Source organism: Hordeum vulgare, chromosome 4H, assembly GCF_904849725.1.
Source record: "Hordeum vulgare subsp. vulgare chromosome 4H, MorexV3_pseudomolecules_assembly, whole genome shotgun sequence".
Taxonomy (NCBI): domain Eukaryota; kingdom Viridiplantae; phylum Streptophyta; class Magnoliopsida; order Poales; family Poaceae; genus Hordeum; species Hordeum vulgare.
The window spans coordinates 47,653,829-47,673,525 of NC_058521.1; the positions used below are offsets into that span (position 1 = coordinate 47,653,829).

Below are 19,697 nucleotides of genomic sequence, written 5' to 3' on the forward strand. Positions count from 1 at the left end.
AACCGAGTCCTACTTGGTTTGGTGGGAGGGAGTCCTTCCCCCTTCCCACCTCTCCCTTTTTTTTTCCTTTGATATTTTATCTCTTGGCGCATAGGGGATTGGTGGGCTGTCCCACCAGCCCACTAAGGGCTGGTGTGACCCCCCCAAATACCTATGGGCTTCCCCGGAGTGGGTTGCCCCCCTCCGGTGAACTCCCGGAACCCATTCGTCATTCCCGGTACATTCCCGGTAACTCCGAAAACCTTCCGGTAATCAAATGAAGTCATCCTATATATCAATATTCGTTTCCGGACCATTCCGGAAACCCTCGTGACGTCCGTGATCTCATTCGGGACTCCGAACAACATTCGGTAACCAACCATATAACTCAAATACGCATAAAACAACGTCGAACCTTAAGTGTGCAGACCCTGCGGGTTCGAGAACTATGTAGACATGACCCGAGAGACTCCTCGGTCAATATCCAACAGCGGGACCTGGATGCCCATATTGGATCCTACATATTCTACGAAGATCTTATCGTTTGAACCTCAGTGCCAAGGATTCGTATAATCCCGTATGTTATTCCCTTTGTCCTTCGGTATGTTACTTGCCCGAGATTCGATCGTCAGTATCCGCATACCTATTTCAATCTCGTTTACCGGCAAGTCTCTTTACTCGTTCCGTAATACAAGATCCCGCAACTTACACTAAGTTACATTGCTTGCAAGGCTTATGTGTGATGTTGTATTACCGAGTGGGCCCCGAGATACCTCTCCGTCACACGGAGTGACAAATCCCAGTCTTGATCCATACTAACTCAACTAACACCTTCGGAGATACCTGTAGAGCATCTTTATAGTCACCCAGTTACGTTGCGACGTTTGATACACACAAAGCATTCCTCCGGTGTCAGTGAGTTATATGAGCTCATGGTCATAGGAATAAATACTTGACACGCAGAAAACAGTAGCAACAAAATGACACGATCAACATGCTACGTCTATTAGTTTGGGTCTTAGTCCATCACGTGATTCTCCCAATGACGTGATCCAGTTATCAAGAAACAACACCTTGTTCATAATCAGAAGACACTGACCATCATTGATCAACTGACTAGCCAACTAGAGGCATGCTAGGGACGGTGTTTTGTCTATGTATCCACACATGTAAATGAGTCTTCATTCAATACAATTATAGCATGGATAATAAACTATTATCTTGATACAGGAATTATAATAATAACTATACATTTATTATTGCCTCTAGGGCATAATTCCAACAGTCTCCCACTTGCACTAGAGTCAATAATCTAGCCCTCACATCACCATGTGAATTACATTGTAATAAATCTAACACCCATACAGTTCTGGTGTCGATCATGTTTTGGCCGTGGAAGAGGTTTAGTCAGCGGGTCTGCTACATTCAGATCCGTGTGCACTTTGCATATATTTACGTCCTCCTCCTCGACGTAGTCGCGGATGAGGTTGAAGCGTCGTTTGATGTGTCTGGTCTTCTTGTGAAACCTTGGTTCCTTTGCTAAGGCAATGGCACCAGTGTTGTCAGAGAACAAGATTATTGGATCCAGTGCACTTGGCACCACTCCAAGATCCGTCATGAACTGCTTCATCCAGACACCCTCCTTAGCCGCCTCCGAGGCAGCCATGTATTCCGCTTCACATGTAGAATCTGCTACGACGCTTTGCTTGGAACTGCACCAGCTTACTGCACCCCCATTAAGAATAAATACGTATCCGGTTTGCGACTTAGAGTCGTCCGGATCTGTGTCAAAGCTTGCATCGACGTAACCTTTTACGGCGAGCTCTTCGTCACCTCCATACACGAGAAACATCTCCTTAGTCCTTTTCAGGTACTTTAGGATATTCTTGACCGCTGTCCAGTGATCCACTCCTGGATTACTCTGGAACCTGCCTGCCATACTTATGGCCAGGCTAACATCCGGTCTAGTGCACATCATTGCATACATGATAGAGCCTATGGCTGAAGCATAGGGGACGGAGCGCATATGCTCTCTATCTTCATCAGTTGCTGGGCACTGAGTCTTACTCAATCTCGTACCTTGTAACACTGGCAAGAACCCTTTCTTGGACTGTTCCATTTTGAACCTCTTCAAAACTTTATCAAGGTATGTGCTTTGTGAAAGTCCTATCAGGCGTTTTGATCTATCCCTATAGATCTTAATGCCTAGAATGTAAGCAGCTTCTCCTAGGTCCTTCATAGAGAAACTTTTATTCAAGTAACCTTTTATGCTCTCCAAAAGCTCTACGTTGTTTCCAATCAGTAATATGTCATCCACATATAATATTAGAAACGCCACAGAGCTCCCACTCACTTTCTTGTAAATACAAGATTCTCCAACCACTTGTATAAACCCAAATGCTTTGATCACCTCATCAAAGCGTTTGTTCCAACTCCGAGATGCTTGCACCAGTCCATAAATGGATCGCTGGAGCTTGCACACCTTGTCAGCATTTTTAGGATCGACAAAACCTTCGGGTTGCATCATATACAACTCTTCCTTAAGGAAACCATTAAGGAACGCCGTTTTGACATCCATCTGCCAAATTTCATAATCGAAAAATGCAGCTATTGCTAACATGATTCTGACGGACTTAAGCATCGCTACGGGAGAGAAAGTCTCATCGTAGTCAATTCCTGGAACTTGTGAAAAACCCTTTGCCACAAGTCGAGCTTTATAAACGGTCACATTACCGTCAGCGTCCGTCTTCTTCTTAAAGATCCATTTGTTCTGAATAGCTTTGCGGCCCTCAGGTAGTATCTCCAAAGTCCATACTTTGTTCTCATACATGGATCCTATCTCGGATTTCATGGCTTCTAGCCATTTGTTGGAATCTGGGCCCACCATTGCTTCTTCATAATTTGCAGGTTCATTGTTGTCTAACAACATGATTGTCAAGACGGGATTACCGTACCACTCTGGAGCAGTGCGTGATCTCGTCGACCTGCGTGGTTCAACAGAAACTTGAACTGGAGTTTCATGATCATCATCATTAACTTCCTCCTCAACCGGTGTCGCAATCACAGGGGTTTCCCCTTGCCCTGCGCCACCATCCAGAGGGATGAGAGGTTCGACAACCTCGTCAAGTTCTATCTTCCTCCCACTCAATTCTCTCGAGAGAAACTCCTTCTCGAGAAAAGTTCCGTTCTTAGCAACAAACACTTTGCCCTCGGATTTGAGATAGAGGGTGTACCCAACTGTCTCTTTTGGGTAGCCTATGAAGACGCACTTTTCCGCTTTGGGTTCCAGCTTTTCAGGCTGAAGCTTTTTGACATAAGCATCACATCCCCAAACTTTAAGAAACGACAACTTTGGCCTTTTGCCATACCACAGTTCGTATGGTGTCGTCTCAACGGATTTCGATGGTGCCCTATTTAAAGTGAATGCAGCTGTTTCTAATGCATAACCCCAAAACGATAACGGCAAATCAGTAAGAGACATCATAGATCGCACCATTTCTAATAAAGTACGATTACGACGTTCGGACACACCATTACGCTGTGGTGTTCCAGGCGGTGTTAACTGCGAAACAATTCCACATTGTCTTAAGTGAGTACCAAAATCGAAACTCAGATACTCACCCCCACGATCAGACCGTAGGAACTTGATCTTCTTGTTACGATGATTTTCCACTTCACTCTGAAATTGCTTGAACCTTTCAAATGTTTCAGACTTGTGCTTCATCAAGTAGACATAACCATATCTACTTAGATCGTCAGTGAAGGTGAGAAAATAACGATATCCGCCGCGTGCCTCCACGCTCATTGGACCACACACATCGGTATGTATGATTTCCAACAAGTCACTTGCACGCTCTATTGTTCCGGAGAACGGAGTCTTAGTCATCTTGCCCATGAGGCATGGTTCGCACGTGTCAAGTGAATCAAAGTCAAGTGACTCCAAAAGTCCATCAGCATGGAGTTTCTTCATGCGCTTTACACCAATATGACCCAAGCGGCAGTGCCACAAAAATATGGCGCTATCATTGTTTACTCTAACTCTTTTGGTCTCAATGTTATGTATATGCGTATCGCTATCGAGATTCAATATGAACAATCCTCTCACATTCGGTGCATGACCATAAAAGATGTTACTCATAGAAATAGAACAACCATTATTCTCAGACTTAAAAGAGTAACCGTCTCGCAATAAACAAGATCCAGATATAATGTTCATGCTCAACACAGGCACTAAATAACAATGATTTAAGTTCATCACTAATCCCGATGGTAGTTGAAGTGACACGGTGCCGACGGCGATTGCATCAACCTTGGAACCGTTTCCTACGCGCATCGTCACTTCGTCTTTCGCCAGCCTCCGTCTATTCCGCAGTTCCTGCTTCGAGTTGCAAATGTGAGCAACAGAACCGGTATCGAATACCCAGGCACTACTACGAGAGCTGGTTAAGTACACATCAATAACATGTATATCAAATATACCTGATTTTTCTTTGCCCGCCTTCTTATCTGCCAGATACTTGGGGCAATTGCGCTTCCAGTGACCCATACCCTTGCAATAGAAGCACTCTGTTTCAGGCTTAGGTCCAGCCTTGGGTTTCTTCGGCGGATTGGCAACGGGCTTGCCTCTCTTCTTCGAATTGCCCTTCTTGCCTTTGCCGTTTCTCTTGAAACTAGTGGTCTTGCTCACCATCAACACTTGATGTTCTTTACGGAGTTCAGACTCTGCGACTTTCAGCATCGCAAACAACTCGCCGGGAGACTTGTTCATCCCTTGCATGTTGTAGTTCAACACAAAGCTTTTATAGCTTGGCGGCAGTGATTGGAGGATTCTGTCAGTGATAGCTTCTTGCGGGAGTTCAATCCCCAGTTCAGCTAGACGGTTTGAGTACCCAGACATTTTGAGCACATGTTCACTGACAGACGAGTTTTCCTCCATCTTGCAAGCATAGAATTTATCGGAGGTCTCATACCTCTCGATCCGGGCGTTCTTCTGAAAGATGAACTTCAACTCCTGGAACATCTCAAATGCTCCATGACGCTCAAAGCGACGTTGAAGTCCCGGTTCTAAGCCATACAAGACTGCACATTGAACTATTGAGTAGTCCTCCTTACGCGCTAACCAAGTGTTCTTAACATCCTGATCAGCCGTAGCGGGTGGTTCATCTCCTAGCGCAACATTAAGGACATAATCCTTCTTTCCAGCTTGTAAGATTAGCTTAAGATTACGAGCCCAGTCTACAAAGTTGCTTCCATCATCTTTCAACTTAGCTTTCTCTAGGAACGTATTAAAATTGAGGATGACACTTGCGTGAGCCATGATCTACAGCACAAATATATTCAAAGTGGACTTAGACTATGTTCAAGATAATTAGAGTTCAACTTAATCAAATTACATGCTAAACTCCCACTCAAAAAGTACATCTCTCTAGTCATTTGAGTGGTTCATGATCCACCTACACTATCCCAAGTCCGATCATCACGTGAGTCGGGAGTAGTTTCAGTGGTAAGCATCCCTATGCTAATCATATCATCTATATGATTCATGATCGACCTTTCGGTCTCATGTGTTCCGAGGCCATGTCTGCACATGCTAGGCTCGTCAAGCTTAACCCGAGTGTTCTGCGTGCGCAACTTTTTTGCACCCGTTGTATGTGAACGTTGAGTCTATCACACCCGATCATCACGTGGTGTCTCGAAACGACGAACTGTAGCAACGGTGCACAGTCGGGGAGAACACAATTTCGTCTTGAAATTTTAGTGAAAGATCACCTCATAATGCTACCGTCGTTCTAAGCAAAATAAGGTGCATAAAAGGATTAACATCACATGCAATTCATAAGTGACATGATATGGCCATCATCACGTGCTTCTTGATCTCCATCACCAAAGCACCGGCACGATCTTCTTGTCACCGGCGCCACACCATGATCTCCATCAACGTGTCGCCATCGGGGTTGTCGTGCTACTTATGCTATCACTACTAAAGCTACATCCTAGCAAAATAGTAAACGCATCTGCAAGCACATATGTTAGTATAAAGACAACCCTATGGCTCCTGCCGGTTGCCGTACCATCGACGTGCAAGTCGATATTTCTATTACAACATGATCATATCATACATCCAATATATCACATCACATCATTGTCCATATCACATCACAACCATACCCTGCAAAAACAAGTTAGACGTCCTCTAATTTTGTTGTTGCATGTTTTACGTGGTGACCAAGGGTATCTAGTAGGATCGCATCTTACTTACGCAAAACACCACAACGGAGATATATGAGTTGCTATTTAACCTCATCCAAGGACCTCCTCGGTCAAATCCGATTCAACTAAAGTTGGAGAAACCGTCACTTGCCAGTCATCTTTGAGCAAAGGGGGTTACTCGTAACGATGAAACCAGTCTCTCGTAAGCGTACGAGTAATGTCGGTCCAAGCCGCTTCAATCCAACAATACCGCGGAATCAAGAAAAGACTAAGGAGGGCAGCAAAACGCACATCACCGCCCACAAAACCTTTTGTGTTCTACTCGAGAAGACATCTACGCATGAACCTAGCTCATGATGCCACTATTGGGGAACGTCGCATGGGAAACAAAAATTTTCCTACGCGCACGAAGACCTATCATGGTGATGTCCATCTACGAGAGGGGATGAGTGATCTACGTACCCTTGTAGATCGTACAGCAGAAGCGATTAGAGATCGCGGTTGATGTAGTGGAATGTCCTCACGTCCCTCGATCCGCCCCGCGAACAATCCCGCGATCAGTCCCACGATCTAGTACCGAACGGACGGCACCTCCGCGTTCAGCACACGTACAGCTCGACGATGATCTCGGCCTTCTTGATCCAGCAAGAGAGACGGAGAGGTAGAAGAGTTCTCCGGCAGCGTGACGGCGCTCCGGAGGTTGGTGATGATCTTGTCTCAGCAGGGCTCCGCCCGAGCTCCGCAGAAACACGATCTAGAGGAAAAACTATGGAGGTATGTGGTCGGGCAGCCGTGAGAAAAGTCGTCTCAAATCTGCCCTAAAAGCCCCATATATATAGGAGGAGGGAGGGGGACCTTGCCTTGGGGTCCAAGGGAACCCCAAGGGGTCGGCCGAGCCAGGGGGGAGGACTCTCCCCCCCCAAACCGAGTCCTACTTGGTTTGGTGGGAGGGAGTCCTTCCCCCTTCCCACCTCTCCCTTTTTTTTTTCTTTCCTTTGATATTTTATCTCTTGGCGCATAGGGGATTGGTGGGCTGTCCCACCAGCCCACTAAGGGCTGGTGTGACCCCCCCAAATACCTATGGGCTTCCCCGGAGTGGGTTGCCCCCCTCCGGTGAACTCCCGGAACCCATTCGTCATTCCCGGTACATTCCCGGTAACTCCGAAAACCTTCCGGTAATCAAATGAAGTCATCCTATATATCAATCTTCGTTTCCGGACCATTCCGGAAACCCTCGTGACGTCCGTGATCTCATTCGGGACTCCGAACAACATTCGGTAACCAACCATATAACTCAAATACGCATAAAACAACGTCGAACCTTAAGTGTGCAGACCCTGCGGGTTCGAGAACTATGTAGACATGACCCGAGAGACTCCTCGGTCAATATCCAACAGCGGGACCTGGATGCCCATATTGGATCCTACATATTCTACGAAGATCTTATCGTTTGAACCTCAGTGCCAAGGATTCGTATAATCCCGTATGTTATTCCCTTTGTCCTTCGGTATGTTACTTGCCCGAGATTCGATCGTCAGTATCCGCATACCTATTTCAATCTCGTTTACCGGCAAGTCTCTTTACTCGTTCCGTAATACAAGATCCCGCAACTTACACTAAGTTACATTGCTTGCAAGGCTTATGTGTGATGTTGTATTACCGAGTGGGCCCCGAGATACCTCTCCGTCACACGGAGTGACAAATCCCAGTCTTGATCCATACTAACTCAACTAACACCTTCGGAGATACCTGTAGAGCATCTTTATAGTCACCCAGTTACGTTGCGACGTTTGATACACACAAAGCATTCCTCCGGTGTCAGTGAGTTATATGAGCTCATGGTCATAGGAATAAATACTTGACACGCAGAAAACAGTAGCAACAAAATGACACGATCAACATGCTACGTCTATTAGTTTGGGTCTTAGTCCATCACGTGATTCTCCCAATGACGTGATCCAGTTATCAAGAAACAACACCTTGTTCATAATCAGAAGACACTGACCATCATTGATCAACTGACTAGCCAACTAGAGGCATGCTAGGGACGGTGTTTTGTCTATGTATCCACACATGTAAATGAGTCTTCATTCAATACAATTATAGCATGGATAATAAACTATTATCTTGATACAGGAATTATAATAATAACTATACATTTATTATTGCCTCTAGGGCATAATTCCAACAGTCTCCCACTTGCACTAGAGTCAATAATCTAGCCCTCACATCACCATGTGAATTACATTGTAATAAATCTAACACCCATACAGTTCTGGTGTCGATCATGTTTTGGCCGTGGAAGAGGTTTAGTCAGCGGGTCTGCTACATTCAGATCCGTGTGCACTTTGCATATATTTACGTCCTCCTCCTCGACGTAGTCGCGGATGAGGTTGAAGCGTCGTTTGATGTGTCTGGTATTCTTGTGAAACCTTGGTTCCTTTGCTAAGGCAATGGCACCAGTGTTGTCAGAGAACAAGATTATTGGATCCAGTGCACTTGGCACCACTCCAAGATCCGTCATGAACTGCTTCATCCAGACACCCTCCTTAGCCGCCTCCGAGGCAGCCATGTATTCCGCTTCACATGTAGAATCTGCTACGACGCTTTGCTTGGAACTGCACCAGCTTACTGCACCCCCATTAAGAATAAATACGTATCCGGTTTGCGACTTAGAGTCGTCCGGATCTGTGTCAAAGCTTGCATCGACGTAACCTTTTACGGCGAGCTCTTCGTCACCTCCATACACGAGAAACATCTCCTTAGTCCTTTTCAGGTACTTTAGGATATTCTTGACCGCTGTCCAGTGATCCACTCCTGGATTACTCTGGAACCTGCCTGCCATACTTATGGCCAGGCTAACATCCGGTCTAGTGCACATCATTGCATACATGATAGAGCCTATGGCTGAAGCATAGGGGACGGAGCGCATATGCTCTCTATCTTCATCAGTTGCTGGGCACTGAGTCTTACTCAATCTCGTACCTTGTAACACTGGCAAGAACCCTTTCTTGGACTGTTCCATTTTGAACCTCTTCAAAACTTTATCAAGGTATGTGCTTTGTGAAAGTCCTATCAGGCGTTTTGATCTATCCCTATAGATCTTAATGCCTAGAATGTAAGCAGCTTCTCCTAGGTCCTTCATAAAGAAACTTTTATTCAAGTAACCTTTTATGCTCTCCAAAAGCTCTACGTTGTTTCCAATCAGTAATATGTCATCCACATATAATATTAGAAACGCCACAGAGCTCCCACTCACTTTCTTGTAAATACAAGATTCTCCAACCACTTGTATAAACCCAAATGCTTTGATCACCTCATCAAAGCGTTTGTTCCAACTCCGAGATGCTTGCACCAGTCCATAAATGGATCGCTGGAGCTTGCACACCTTGTCAGCATTTTTAGGATCGACAAAACCTTCGGGTTGCATCATATACAACTCTTCCTTAAGGAAACCATTAAGGAACGCCGTTTTGACATCCATCTGCCAAATTTCATAATCGAAAAATGCAGCTATTGCTAACATGATTCTGACGGACTTAAGCATCGCTACGGGAGAGAAAGTCTCATCGTAGTCAATTCCTGGAACTTGTGAAAAACCCTTTGCCACAAGTCGAGCTTTATAAACGGTCACATTACCGTCAGCGTCCGTCTTCTTCTTAAAGATCCATTTGTTCTGAATAGCTTTGCGGCCCTCAGGTAGTATCTCCAAAGTCCATACTTTGTTCTCATACATGGATCCTATCTCGGATTTCATGGCTTCTAGCCATTTGTTGGAATCTGGGCCCACCATTGCTTCTTCATAATTTGCAGGTTCATTGTTGTCTAACAACATGATTGTCAAGACGGGATTACCGTACCACTCTGGAGCAGTGCGTGATCTCGTCGACCTGCGTGGTTCAACAGAAACTTGAACTGGAGTTTCATGATCATCATCATTAACTTCCTCCTCAACCGGTGTCGCAATCACAGGGGTTTCCCCTTGCCCTGCGCCACCATCCAGAGGGATGAGAGGTTCGACAACCTCGTCAAGTTCTATCTTCCTCCCACTCAATTCTCTCGAGAGAAACTCCTTCTCGAGAAAAGTTCCGTTCTTAGCAACAAACACTTTGCCCTCGGATTTGAGATAGAAGGTGTACCCAACTGTCTCTTTTGGGTAGCCTATGAAGACGCACTTTTCCGCTTTGGGTTCCAGCTTTTCAGGCTGAAGCTTTTTGACATAAGCATCACATCCCCAAACTTTAAGAAACGACAACTTTGGCCTTTTGCCATACCACAGTTCGTATGGTGTCGTCTCAACGGATTTCGATGGTGCCCTATTTAAAGTGAATGCAGCTGTTTCTAATGCATAACCCCAAAACGATAACGGCAAATCAGTAAGAGACATCATAGATCGCACCATTTCTAATAAAGTACGATTACGACGTTCGGACACACCATTACGTTGTGGTGTTCCAGGCGGTGTTAACTGCGAAACAATTCCACATTGTCTTAAGTGAGTACCAAAATCGAAACTCAGATACTCACCCCCACGATCAGACCGTAGGAACTTGATCTTCTTGTTACGATGATTTTCCACTTCACTCTGAAATTGCTTGAACCTTTCAAATGTTTCAGACTTGTGCTTCATCAAGTAGACATAACCATATCTACTTAGATCGTCAGTGAAGGTGAGAAAATAACGATATCCGCCGCGTGCCTCCACGCTCATTGGACCACACACATCGGTATGTATGATTTCCAACAAGTCACTTGCACGCTCTATTGTTCCGGAGAACGGAGTCTTAGTCATCTTGCCCATGAGGCATGGTTCGCACGTGTCAAGTGAATCAAAGTCAAGTGACTCCGAAAGTCCATCAGCATGGAGTTTCTTCATGCGCTTTACACCAATATGACCCAAGCGGCAGTGCCACAAAAATATGGCGCTATCATTGTTTACTCTAACTCTTTTGGTCTCAATGTTATGTATATGCGTATCGCTATCGAGATTCAATATGAACAATCCTCTCACATTCGGTGCATGACCATAAAAGATGTTACTCATAGAAATAGAACAACCATTATTCTCAGACTTAAAAGAGTAACCGTCTCGCAATAAACAAGATCCAGATATAATGTTCATGCTCAACACAGGCACTAAATAACAATGATTTAAGTTCATCACTAATCCCGATGGTAGTTGAAGTGACACGGTGCCGACGGCGATTGCATCAACCTTGGAACCGTTTCCTACGCGCATCGTCACTTCGTCTTTCGCCAGCCTCCGTCTATTCCGCAGTTCCTGCTTCGAGTTGCAAATGTGAGCAACAGAACCGGTATCGAATACCCAGGCACTACTACGAGAGCTGGTTAAGTACACATCAATAACATGTATATCAAATATACCTGATTTTTCTTTGCCCACCTTCTTATCTGCCAGATACTTGGGGCAATTGCGCTTCCAGTGACCCATACCCTTGCAATAGAAGCACTCTGTTTCAGGCTTAGGTCCAGCCTTGGGTTTCTTCGGCGGATTGGCAACGGGCTTGCCTCTCTTCTTCGAATTGCCCTTCTTGCCTTTGCCGTTTCTCTTGAAACTAGTGGTCTTGCTCACCATCAACACTTGATGTTCTTTACGGAGTTCAGACTCTGCGACTTTCAGCATCGCAAACAACTCGCCGGGAGACTTGTTCATCCCTTGCATGTTGTAGTTCAACACAAAGCTTTTATAGCTTGGCGGCAGTGATTGGAGGATTCTGTCAGTGATAGCTTCTTGCGGGAGTTCAATCCCCAGTTCAGCTAGACGGTTTGAGTACCCAGACATTTTGAGCACATGTTCACTGACAGACGAGTTTTCCTCCATCTTGCAAGCATAGAATTTATCGGAGGTCTCATACCTCTCGATCCGGGCGTTCTTCTGAAAGATGAACTTCAACTCCTGGAACATCTCAAATGCTCCATGACGCTCAAAGCGACGTTGAAGTCCCGGTTCTAAGCCATACAAGACTGCACATTGAACTATTGAGTAGTCCTCCTTACGCGCTAACCAAGTGTTCTTAACATCCTGATCAGCCGTAGCGGGTGGTTCATCTCCTAGTGCAACATTAAGGACATAATCCTTCTTTCCAGCTTGTAAGATTAGCTTAAGATTACGAGCCCAGTCTACAAAGTTGCTTCCATCATCTTTCAACTTAGCTTTCTCTAGGAACGTATTAAAATTGAGGATGACACTTGCGTGAGCCATGATCTACAGCACAAATATATTCAAAGTGGACTTAGACTATGTTCAAGATAATTAGAGTTCAACTTAATCAAATTACATGCTAAACTCCCACTCAAAAAGTACATCTCTCTAGTCATTTGAGTGGTTCATGATCCACCTACACTATCCCAAGTCCGATCATCACGTGAGTCGGGAGTAGTTTCAGTGGTAAGCATCCCTATGCTAATCATATCATCTATATGATTCATGATCGACCTTTCGGTCTCATGTGTTCCGAGGCCATGTCTGCACATGCTAGGCTCGTCAAGCTTAACCCGAGTGTTCTGCGTGCGCAACTTTTTTGCACCCGTTGTATGTGAACGTTGAGTCTATCACACCCGATCATCACGTGGTGTCTCGAAACGACGAACTGTAGCAACGGTGCACAGTCGGGGAGAACACAATTTCGTCTTGAAATTTTAGTGAAAGATCACCTCATAATGCTACCGTCGTTCTAAGCAAAATAAGGTGCATAAAAGGATTAACATCACATGCAATTCATAAGTGACATGATATGGCCATCATCACGTGCTTCTTGATCTCCATCACCAAAGCACCGGCACGATCTTCTTGTCACCGGCGCCACACCATGATCTCCATCAACGTGTCGCCATCGGGGTTGTCGTGCTACTTATGCTATCACTACTAAAGCTACATCCTAGCAAAATAGTAAACGCATCTGCAAGCACATATGTTAGTATAAAGACAACCCTATGGCTCCTGCCGGTTGCCGTACCATCGACGTGCAAGTCGATATTTCTATTACAACATGATCATATCATACATCCAATATATCACATCACATCATTGTCCATATCACATCACAACCATACCCTGCAAAAACAAGTTAGACGTCCTCTAATTTTGTTGTTGCATGTTTTACGTGGTGACCAAGGGTATCTAGTAGGATCGCATCTTACTTACGCAAAACACCACAACGGAGATATATGAGTTGCTATTTAACCTCATCCAAGGACCTCCTCGGTCAAATCCGATTCAACTAAAGTTGGAGAAACCGTCACTTGCCAGTCATCTTTGAGCAAAGGGGGTTACTCGTAACGATGAAACCAGTCTCTCGTAAGCGTACGAGTAATGTCGGTCCAAGCCGCTTCAATCCAACAATACCGCGGAATCAAGAAAAGACTAAGGAGGGCAGCAAAACGCACATCACCGCCCACAAAACCTTTTGTGTTCTACTCGAGAAGACATCTACGCATGAACCTAGCTCATGATGCCACTATTGGGGAACGTCGCATGGGAAACAAAAATTTTCCTACGCGCACGAAGACCTATCATGGTGATGTCCATCTACGAGAGGGGATGAGTGATCTACGTACCCTTGTAGATCGTACAGCAGAAGCGATTAGAGATCGCGGTTGATGTAGTGGAACGTCCTCACGTCCCTCGATCCGCCCCGCGAACAATCCCGCGATCAGTCCCACGATCTAGTACCGAACGGACGGCACCTCCGCGTTCAGCACACGTACAGCTCGACGATGATCTCGGCCTTCTTGATCCAGCAAGAGAGACGGAGAGGTAGAAGAGTTCTCCGGCAGCGTGACGGCGCTCCGGAGGTTGGTGATGATCTTGTCTCAGCAGGGCTCCGCCCGAGCTCCGCAGAAACACGATCTAGAGGAAAAACTATGGAGGTATGTGGTCGGGCAGCCGTGAGAAAAGTCGTCTCAAATCTGCCCTAAAAGCCCCATATATATAGGAGGAGGGAGGGGGACCTTGCCTTGGGGTCCAAGGGAACCCCAAGGGGTCGGCCGAGCCAGGGGGGAGGACTCTCCCCCCCCAAACCGAGTCCTACTTGGTTTGGTGGGAGGGAGTCCTTCCCCCTTCCCACCTCTCCCTTTTTTTTTTCTTTCCTTTGATATTTTATCTCTTGGCGCATAGGGGATTGGTGGGCTGTCCCACCAGCCCACTAAGGGCTGGTGTGACCCCCCCAAATACCTATGGGCTTCCCCGGAGTGGGTTGCCCCCCTCCGGTGAACTCCCGGAACCCATTCGTCATTCCCGGTACATTCCCGGTAACTCCGAAAACCTTCCGGTAATCAAATGAAGTCATCCTATATATCAATCTTCGTTTCCGGACCATTCCGGAAACCCTCGTGACGTCCGTGATCTCATCCGGGACTCCGAACAACATTCGGTAACCAACCATATAACTCAAATACGCATAAAACAACGTCGAACCTTAAGTGTGCAGACCCTGCGGGTTCGAGAACTATGTAGACATGACCCGAGAGACTCCTCGGTCAATATCCAACAGCGGGACCTGGATGCCCATATTGGATCCTACATATTCTACGAAGATCTTATCGTTTGAACCTCAGTGCCAAGGATTCGTATAATCCCGTATGTTATTCCCTTTGTCCTTCGGTATGTTACTTGCCCGAGATTCGATCGTCAGTATACGCATACCTATTTCAATCTCGTTTACCGGCAAGTCTCTTTACTCGTTCCGTAATACAAGATCCCACAACTTACACTAAGTTACATTGCTTGCAAGGCTTATGTGTGATGTTGTATTACCGAGTGGGCCCCGAGATACCTCTCCGTCACACGGAGTGACAAATCCCAGTCTTGATCCATACTAACTCAACTAACACCTTCGGAGATACCTGTAGAGCATCTTTATAGTCACCCAGTTACGTTGCGACGTTTGATACACACAAAGCATTCCTCCAGTGTCAGTGAGTTATATGAGCTCATGGTCATAGGAATAAATACTTGACACGCAGAAAACAGTAGCAACAAAATGACACGATCAACATGCTACGTCTATTAGTTTGGGTCTTAGTCCATCACGTGATTCTCCCAATGAAGTGATCCAGTTATCAAGCAACAACACCTTGTTCATAATCAGAAGACACTGACCATCATTGATCAACTGACTAGCCAACTAGAGGCATGCTAGGGACGGTGTTTTGTCTATGTATCCACACATGTAAATGAGTCTTCATTCAATACAATTATAGCATGGATAATAAACTATTATCTTGATACAGGAATTATAATAATAACTATACATTTATTATTGCCTCTAGGGCATAATTCCAACAAGCTCTAGCAAGGAGTGCAAGCCCTACTTCTACTATATGCATGTGCTTGCGTTCAGCAGACCCATTTTGTTGGTGAGCATGAGGGCATGAGACATGGTGAGATACACCAAGTTTTTGAAAGAAGGAGTTGAGTTTTTCATACTCCCCTCCCCAATCAGATTGGACAACAAGTATTTTGCTATCAAATTTTCTTTCAACAAGTGCTTGAAAATTTTGGAACACTCGGAACACCTCAGATCTATTCTTGAGGAGATAGATCCAGGAGTATTTACTGTAACCATCAATAAAACTCACATAGTAGGTGTATCGACAAACTAATGAAGGGGTTGGACCCCAAACATCAGAAAAAATAAGTTGGAGTGGCTTGGTGGAAACACTTGTGGAAATTGGATATGGTAATTGATGGCTCTTGGCCTTTTGACAAGACTCACAAATAGTTTCATTGCTACGCTCTCCAACATATGAGAGTTTATTGTTTCTAAGTAATCTCTCAACTAAAGAAAAATATGCATGCCCTAAACGATCGTGCCACCGAGAGGAAGAAAGCTTGGTGACACCATATGCTTGCTTATTGAGTCTCCTAAGTTCAGGGATCAATGGATAGAGCCCTCGAACACATCTACCTCGATACATGATTTTCTTCGTGACCTGATCCTTGATAAGAAAGAAGAATGGGTGAAACTCAAGAAAAACATGGTTGTCAATAGCTATTCGATGGACAGATAGAAGATTCATGGATGCTTTTGGGACATGCAATATTTTTCTAAGATGATTTTTTCGGTGACGGGTTTAATAACTCAGTGACCAACGTGATTAATCTGCATACCTTCTCCGTTTGCAGCGTGGATTTGATCACCACCTCGATACTTCTCGTGCATACCTTTTCCAGCTCTCCCGTGATGTGGTTAGTGGCACCACTGTCAACATACCAGTTGGTATCAACACCGTAGGAGCCATCAGCACCACCGACCACCTTTTCGTCTTGGGATGAGTCGTCGTCATCCTCAAAATGATACCAGCAGTCTTTTGCCGAGTGCCCCAACTTGCCGCAGATTTGACACTTGACGGCATCGGGGCAAGACTTGGTGGAGGAGTTCGGGCGAGGACCCCTGGGGTTGCTGTAGGAGGGTCGCCAGCTGCTGCCGTTGTTGCCGCGCGAGGTGTCGTTGTTCTTCCCTCTGTGTTGCGATCCTCGGTATCGAGGGTTTCCTCCATTGCCACGGCCACGGCCACGAGAGGCAACATTAGCAGAGGACTTGAAGCCTCCGCCGTTGCCTTGGTAGAGCGCCACCCTCTGATCAAAATTACTCATCTGAGCAAAGAGCTCATCGAGCGTGACAGGGGTGGTGCGGGCGTCAAGAGCTGACACCAGGGGTTGGTATTCCATGTCGAGGTCGGCGAGGATGTGAGAGATAAGCTGATCATCATCCAGCGGCTTTCCTGCAGCCGCAAGCTCATCCGCAAGGGAACGCGTCTGTGCAAAAGTATGTCACAACAGATTGTTGTCCCTTCTGCGCATTAGCTAGGGCCATGCGTATGTTGTTGATGCGGGACATGGATGTCGAGGAAAACATGCTTGCAAGCACCGTCCAAAGCTCATGCGCATGGGTGATGGAGGTGACCTGCACAAGCACTTCCTTTGACAGATTATTCAACAGATATCCTAGTACCTGTTGATCCTCCCTGACCCAGATTTGATGCAGGGGGTTTCGAGACGTTTCTTCCTTCCCGTCCGCTGCCTTGCTGATGACAGTTCGGGCGGGTTCCTTTACTGATCCATCGGCATAGCCGAAGAAACCAGCACCTCGAAGCTGCGGCGTGATCTGTGTCCGCCAGAGCACATAGTTTGTGCGGGTAAGTCTCTCAGTGATTTGTCCATTGTGTATGCGGAGGAAGACATGGTGGTGCGGCGATGGTGGTTTAGAAACTAGATGTGGGTGGAAGGGATTGCTCTGTATACCATGTGGAAATAATAGGAATGTCTTACCCTGTTGGGGGTGACGGTTTCGTGTTATATAGCCAGGAGCTGAACCCTGGAGATATGCTTACAAAGGTTTAAACGATAGACTTGGAGTACAAGGAAGATAGAGATAGAAGTAGTTACATAAGATAAGCATCACGATAAACTACCTATTCGATCTAAGTCTTGATCTCCAAGATAACGTGTTGTCTAACACCCTCCCCCTCCGCCCCAATTTCTCGCTACCGGCAAGCCTAAAAAAAGACCTAGCGACCCTTACCGACCCATGGGCAGCTACGGAAGTGGTGGGGATGACGTGGAGCGCCGCCGTCGCCGCATTCTTGACGCCGCACGCAAGCGGGGGCGCAGAAGTGGCTCAACTATGGGAGCCGGCCACAGGCGAGCTCGAGACCGAGGAGATCTTCCTCGAGCAGGGCGTCACGGCATCGCAGGCGCACACATCCAATGAGGAGGACCTACGCGTCATGAAGGCCGAGCAGGCTAAGGTCTGGATCGACCGCGGCTCCGACGAGGACTAAGCTCCTCCGGCTCCTCCGCCACGTCGTCGCCGCCGCACCCGTCGATTTTGGTAGCCTAGGCTCAAGTACGCTGCACGGCCCGCAGACACCCCCTACGTAGTACTATTATGTAGTATGATGAACAACTATCTATGATGTATTATGATGATCAACTATGTATGATGAATGTCGTTGTAAGTTTCTCCCGCGGATGTTTTTTTTTTCAAATTTTACAGTTTTATATACGGGGTCTGATCTGCAGCGCACGAATTCATCTCACAAATCTGATCTGCAACGAACTGTAAACACGTTTTCGGATTCGACTTTTACAGGGTCTGCTAGATATGCTCTCACATGTACAACTAATGGAGGGATTCTAGGGAACATGTGAATTAATGGAGTTTCTTTTTGTTTCAAATCATGAATTGACGTTTTAAATTAGGAAAATATAATGCGATGGTAAAAGGGTAGTAAAACATCATGGGGATGTAAAGGAAATCATTTTGTTCCTTGCAAAAAATGATGCCATTTCGTAAAAGTTAAAAGAGTAATTGTGCAATTAAGAGGGTAATTATGGTGTCAATAATTATTAGGTGGAACATAGGTTCTAACTTTTCTCTCAACCGATTGGCCTTTTTTCGCATGGTTTAGATTTATTATGATGGTGTTTCTTTGTTCAAGGACTAGACTAAAAAATTCATTTTAGTCCCTAGGTAAAGAAACAGGAGGGACTTTTCCTTAAGGAACTACAAAAAGACTTTATTGGAGGAACTTTTTTTTTAGTTCCTGAGACTAAAAAAATCTAGTCCCTGAAAAAGAAACACCACCTATGTCTATAACATAACTCGTGTTTGTTTCCCTATCCCATCGGATATCATGGCTTTGTGTAATAAGTTGAATCTTCATGCCTTGCACAATTTTGTCGTCTAAAATAATACAGTTAAGGAAGCATTTGAAAGACCAGACGACAAGCATGGTAAGCTATCAACAACAACAAAAAGGAAGCATTTGAAAGGAATGGTGATGTTGGTTAAACAATGTTGCGTGAGACTACCACATATACATAGTTATAGTTTCGTCTCGGTAGCTATATTATTCTACATTAAAAAAATCCACTCATTTCTTCTTTTTCCCCATCAACCAATACGACTAAAATGATGTGACAAGTCAAGACCTAAAAAAGACCATAGCGTTCATGAAAAAAGATGGCACCCTCCTATTCCGCTTAATGATACTCTCTCTATACCGAAATATATATATGCCGTTTTCATGGGCTATTGGGAGTAGATACAATCTGTCATATTGAAATTTCAAAGAAAGCCCACATGCTCCCCCATCGGATCTACTAAATCTATAATGGATTCTACAGGACTCCAAGAAAATCTTGTTGTTTGTTGATCATAACTCGTTAACCCGGTTACTTTAGGAAACACAATCTTTTCTAAAACCTATATTAGTTCTCTTACCGGTTCGTCTGGGGATGAGGATGTTTGCATTAAGGTGTTAGGTTCAGTTCATTATGGAATGTCACTCTAAATGTATCTACCATTTCAAAAAAGGTTTTGAGCTTAGTTCGTTGGACTTATTGAAAATTCGTAGGACATATTCATTCAATTAGTTAACAACCTTACTCCTCGTAGTTGATCTTAAGTTTCAACAATAAAAAGATCAATCAATTAAGCGATAAATAGAGTAATATAGTGGAATAATAAAAGGTCCAACTC

The 19,697-nt window shown here is 45.2% G+C and overlaps 1 non-coding gene across 1 annotated transcript; it reads right to left on the reverse strand.

Moving 5' to 3' along the window:
- Positions 1-16,791: 16,791 nt before the first annotated feature.
- On the reverse strand, positions 16,792-16,930 carry LOC123451577. The gene has a single exon (XR_006632417.1). It is a non-coding gene; the product is annotated as a small nucleolar RNA Z247 (small nucleolar RNA).
- Between the last annotated feature and the right edge of the window lie 2,767 nt (positions 16,931-19,697).